This window comes from Cannabis sativa, chromosome 3 (genome assembly GCF_029168945.1).
Source record: "Cannabis sativa cultivar Pink pepper isolate KNU-18-1 chromosome 3, ASM2916894v1, whole genome shotgun sequence".
Lineage (NCBI taxonomy): Eukaryota > Viridiplantae > Streptophyta > Magnoliopsida > Rosales > Cannabaceae > Cannabis > Cannabis sativa.
This window is the reverse complement of record NC_083603.1, coordinates 47,379,589-47,385,604: the sequence shown is the minus strand read 5'-3', so window position 1 is coordinate 47,385,604 and position 6,016 is coordinate 47,379,589. Positions and strand designations below refer to the sequence as shown.

Below are 6,016 nucleotides of genomic sequence, written 5' to 3'. Positions count from 1 at the left end.
GCAATAGGCCTGACGGACCGAGACCTCTCACCTAGTGGCTCCCAACTCACAGGGTTTAATGGAACAACGCTTATCCCAATGGGAAAAGTAAGACTTCCAGTCACCTTGTGTCCGGACACCCCCCAGAGCACATTCAAGTACTGCACTTTTGTGGGGGTGGACTGCACGACCACTTACAACGCAATCCTCGGCCGACCGGCCTTGGTAGATTTTGGCACAGTCACGTCCATTCGGCACCTGTGCTTAAAGTTCCCTACCCAGGAAGCTGGAATCGGGACGGTGAGAGGAAACCAGGGGGAAGCAAGGCAATGTTACAATGTTGCAACCCACCTGCCCGTGCTGATGGTCCGGGAAACCATTGAGCCAGAAATGGCTGAAGAAGATGAGTTGGATCCCCGAGTGGGGTCCGAAAAAATTGTAGAACCAATAGAGGATGTCGAGGAAATATCAGTGTGTGACCTCGACTCCACCAAAGTACTCCGGCTGGGAAAGAGCCTAGATCCGGAGGAAAAAGAAAAAATAATAAAAACACTGAAGGGCGCCATCGACATTTTTGCATGGCGCCAAGAGGACATGACTGGCATAAGTCCCCACGTCATCACCCACGTCCTCAACGTCAATCTGGACATGCCACCAGTCCAACAAAAGCGGCGCCCTCTCGACTGGGTAAAAGCTGAGGCTCTAGAGAAAGAGGTGGATAAGCTTCTGACGAACAACATGATCCGCGACGTATACTATCCGGAATGGCTAGCCAATCCGGTCCTGGTGCCCAAGCCGAACGGAACTTGGGGAGTTTGTATAGATTTCACTGATCTAAACAAAACTTGTCCGAAGGACTGCTTCCCGCTACCCAGGATCGACCAGATGGTAGACGCCACTTCTGGATTCAAATTACTATCCTTCATGGACGCCTACGCCGGGTATAACCAAATAAAGATGCACACGACGGACCAAGAGTGCACTAGCTTCAGGACCGATAAAGGGGTATACTGCTACCTAGTCATGCCTTTCGGACTGAAGAACGCCGGAGCGACCTACCAAAGAATGGTCAATCGGATGTTCAAAGGCCTCTTGGGACAAAACATGGAGGTATACGTGGATGATATGCTCGTCAAGTCCAAAGCATGCAATAGCCATGCGGACGACTTAGAGGAGTATTTTGAGGTAGTCCGAAAATACGGCATGAAGCTCAACCCAAAGAAATGCACTTTTGGGGTCAAGTCAGGGAAGTTCCTGGGCTTCATCGTCAGCCAGAGGGGGATGGAGGCAAACCCAGAGAAAATCCAAGCTCTCCTGAGCATGTCATCCCCCAAAAAGCATAAAGATGTGCAGAGCCTAACCGGAAAGGTTGCTGCCTTGAGCCGTTTCATCTCACGGTCTACAGACAAGTGCATCCCCTTCTTCAACATACTGAAGAAGTGTCAAAAGTTTGAGTGGTCGGACGAGTGCGAGGAGGCATTCAAAAAGCTGAAAGAACATATGGCCAAGCCTCCCATCCTGTCAAAACCCGTTCTCGGAGAGGACCTATTCCTATATTTGGCCGTCTCCGAGCACGCGGTCAGCGCTGCCCTAGTTCGAGAAGAAGAGAAAACTCAACAACCCGTGTACTATGTTAGCAAGCGCATGATAGGAGCGGAAACAAGGTACCCCATCATCGAGAAACTGGTGTTCTGCCTCCTGATGGCCTCAAGAAAATTAAGGCCATATTTCCAAGCACATCCGATCAAGGTACTAACCAACCACCCGCTCCGGCAAGTCCTCCAAAAACCTGAAGCATCCGGAAGGCTCCTCAAGTGGGCAATGGAGTTAAGTCAGTTCGACTTACACTACGTTCCCCGAATCTCCATAAAAGGCCAAGCCTTGGCAGACTTCATTACCGAATGCAATGAAGTCGAGGCAACCGCAAATGCGTCAACACCATCAGTCCCCACATGGAGAGTATTTGTGGACGGAGCCTCCAATGAAAATGGATCCGGAGCAGGGGTGGCAATGATATCCCCGACCGGACTGCAACTCCAGGCAGCCGTACGGGTCGACTTCCCAGCTTCAAACAATGAGGCAGAATACGAGGCCTTGATAGTGGGGTTGAGGCTAGCGAAAGCCGTAGGGGCGAAAAGAGTGGAAGTCTACAGTGATTCCCAGCTGGTCGTAAATCAGATATCGGGAGAGTACCAAACACGTGGCGAGCGAATGGCTGCGTATGTAACAATAGTCCGGGAGCTGCTCCACGAGTTCACGGACTACAAAGTGGAAAGAATCCCCCGAGAAAAGAACGCTCACGCGGACTGTCTGGCTAAGTTAGCTTCAGATATCAAAATTGAAGGGCTGGGGATAGTACCAATGGAACGCTTGGCAGAGCCAAGCATCAAAGTAAAAGAGGCCATAACAACGGTTGGGCAAGAACCCAGCTGGATGGTCCTGATTAGTGGTCAAAAATATCATTTTATTGATGTTAAAGTTTAAATTAAATTAATTTTTGATTAATATTTTCATGAAATTAATATGATATATTATATAATTGAAAATATTATTTTAAATTTAGTTTATGTTCATTTTGCAGGAAAGAAAATGATTTTTGGTAAAGTTGACAAAAGGAGAAGCCCAATAGCATAAACCCATGAGAAAATCTAAGATTGATTTTATTCTCTCTAGTTTGTACAACTCAATAGCAGTTGTAAAATTGGATCACATTCAAAGAGGATTAACAATTTTGATTGGTTCCATTTCCCTATGAGTACGACATGTGGCAAGGAAGTTGGGGATTGTAATTTAATGGCCACGTTCAAGATTATCTTCTTTCTGATTTGGCTTAATCAAATTGTATATTTTCAATTTGATTAGTTGTTGCTGACAAGGAACGTCTCAAGCATGCCTCAATTGTGCACTTTAAATTTCTAATCCCAAAAATTAAGCTATTTTCAATTTAAATTTATTCAGCTTTCCTTTTTAATTCTATGCATGGATTTTATTTCACATTTGTGTCTCCAAAAACACTATATAAAGGAGACCTCTTGTACACATTTGGTGTGTAATTTTTCATTGGCAAAAACTATAGTAAATTTTAGTTTTATTTTATCTATCTCTTCTCATATTTTCTTTTTAGATTATTGTGAGAATGACTAGCATTTTTGGCTAGTTTCCTAGATAAGGTAAAGGATGATCTTATATGTGAGGTAATATTTACTTGTGTTTTGATTCACCAAGTGCTTAAAGTTTATACATTTGAGTAGTATATTTTTCTTCTTTTTTTTTATCTCTATATTAATATATTTATCTATTTAGTATTATATAGAAATAGTTATGCTTTTTCTATGTGAATATGATTAGGATAAATATACATTAATATTATAATTTTATGATTAATCTCTTATTGCATTATTACCAAACAAAAGGTATATTGTCATTCTTAGATTTTTCATAAGATTATTTTCTACAATCTTAATGTGAGAATTCTATATTACTCAAATACATTTTTTTTTTATTATATGTTCTTCAAGTTTTATCTTCCGATTAAATTATTGGGAAGTGAATAATTTAATTGTGTTATATGTGTGAATCAAAACCCAAATAAATGAGCCAAACATATAGGTGATTCTTGAAACCTTATCATTTTTTTATTATAATTTTCTACCAATTTTATTTGCTTTAAATTTATTTTCAAAATTTTCTCAAAAACCACCAACGATTTATTTACTTTTTGCGCTTAAAGTTCTACTAATCACTTTTTGATAAGATATCTCTCTGTGGACACGACCGCCCATGCTACACTACAACAACCGCTTTGTGAAGACAAGTTTGGGCGTAATCAAATTTTGGCGCCGTTGCCGGGGAGATTGAAATCAAAACTTAGTGGACTTTTCAGCCAAGAGGTAAGTCATTCTATAATGTGTATATATAACACTTGTATTTTTTTTTTTAATTATTAATTTTTCTCTTTGTGTCTAATAACTTAAAAAAAATTTGTCATATTTATTATACGCTTATATATTTATATACATATATTTTTATTTTCTCTTTTCGTTCAATTATATATGTGGTATTAGTTATATATAATATATATATTAGTCATTAATTTTTTTTTTTTTTTACATATTTTTCTTTTCTTTTCTACATTTATTGTGTTCAAATTATCATTCATTGTTAATTTTGTAATTATTTGTCATTTATTATTTTTTTTTTCTTTAGCTTTAAATTTATAGATTTCAAATTATTAGGTTTAGTCCCTTAATTTGTGTAACCTTAGGTTTTAGATTAGCTTTAATTTAGGTTCCACCTCTTTATTATTAAAAAAAAAATCATAAAATTCTAAAATAAAATTATTCATAAAACTTTATAGTATTAGGAACAAAGTGTAATGCAACAAGTGGTAAAAACTGAGAGTATTCTGTCTAGAAAGATTGGCTTTTAAGGCTTGTGATAGAGTACCCTCTACACTTTCCTGGGAACCTTGGTTCTGTCTAGGAAAGTGTGGGACGAAGCGGTACCTTGGCAACCTTCCCAATCGGCCTGGGAATATTTCTTGTGTATGCCCTTGTCTTATTACATTTTTGGACTTATTACTATTTAAAAAAAAAAACCAAGCTTGTTTCTTCAAAATAAGTAATTTATTTTACTTATTGGTCATTTGGTTAGAAATATTTGAATTGTGATTTTTCATACTCACTTAGTACCCGGGAGTACGGTGAGGCATGTAAGATCATTTCAAATTGTCCAAATTTACCAAGAAACAAGTTTAACAAAAAAAAAAAATTAAAAAAAAAAATTAAGTGAATGAATCGTCATAGAGATGAACTAGGGAGATTTGTAAGGAGACCCAACACCCCTAGTGATAACTCTTCCGATACATCAAGCATTGCCTCTCCCACCTCAACAATTGCTCATAATCCATTCGCCATGGCCCATCATGATGAAATTCAGCAGAGAAGTCTTAATGACTATCTCCATCCTACTCGCACTCCTACCCCTTCTTGTATCCTCTTTCCACCTAATATGCCCAATTTTGAATTCAAACCTGGCATGATTCAACTCTTGCCAAATTTCCATGGTTTAGAAAATGAAAATCCTTATGTGCATATTAGGGAATTTGAGGATGTGGTAGCCACTTTTTATAACCAAGCTAATATCGCGGACATCGTGCGATTAAAGTTTCTTCCCTTCTCTTTGAAGGATAAAGCTAAAAGCTGGTTATACTCTCTGAGACCAAGGTCTATTGGAACATGGGAAGAAATGACATCATCATTCTTTCACAAATACTTCCCTAACCACAAGACCAATGGTTTAAGAAGGAAGATTTCTACCTTTTCCCAAAAAGACAATGAAACTCTTTATCAAGTCTGGGAAAGGTTTAAAGAACTGTTAACTCTTTGTCCCCACCATGGTTATGAAAAATGGCGCCTAGTTAGTTATTTCTATGAAGGCCTCACTAGTCGTGAACGCCAGTTTATAGAAATGATGTGCAATGGTGAATTCCTCCAAAAAGATCCTGAAGAAGCCTTTGAATATCTCAATGAGCTCGCAGAAAAATCTCATACTTGGACTGGTCCAAGTGCTACTGAAAGCACTAACAGAAATCGACCAGCAGGAATTTACCAACTAAGGGAGGAGGACAGTCTCAAAGCCCAAGTTGAGTCCTTAACAAAGCAACTTGAGGCCTTTAAAAAAAAAGTGGGCAAGGACTGAATATGGTTGCCAAAGCAGAAATACATGAGCCATGTTTTGTGTGTGGAGAATCGGATCATTTAGCTAAGGATTGTTTAGCCTTTAGAGAAATGAAGGGGGTTTATGAAGAGCAATGCAATGCCTTAGGGACCTACAATAAGCCATTCTCTAATACGTACAATCCTGGTTGGAGAAACCACCCAAATTTCAGTTGGAAAGATCCCAACCAAGACCAATCTTCTAGAGGGCAATGGAGAAATGAGCACCAAAATCAACCATCAAAAGCTCAGTCTGCTCCTCAATACAATTCTCCACCTCAAAGGAGTTCTCTTGAGAACACCCTTCAATCATTCGTGGA

The 6,016-nt window shown here is 39.2% G+C and overlaps 1 non-coding gene across 1 annotated transcript; it reads right to left on the bottom strand.

Moving 5' to 3' along the window:
• Positions 1-5,273: 5,273 nt before the first annotated feature.
• LOC115721526 (small nucleolar RNA R71) lies at positions 5,274-5,381 on the bottom strand. The gene has a single exon (XR_004012542.2). It is a non-coding gene; the product is annotated as a small nucleolar RNA R71 (small nucleolar RNA).
• Between the last annotated feature and the right edge of the window lie 635 nt (positions 5,382-6,016).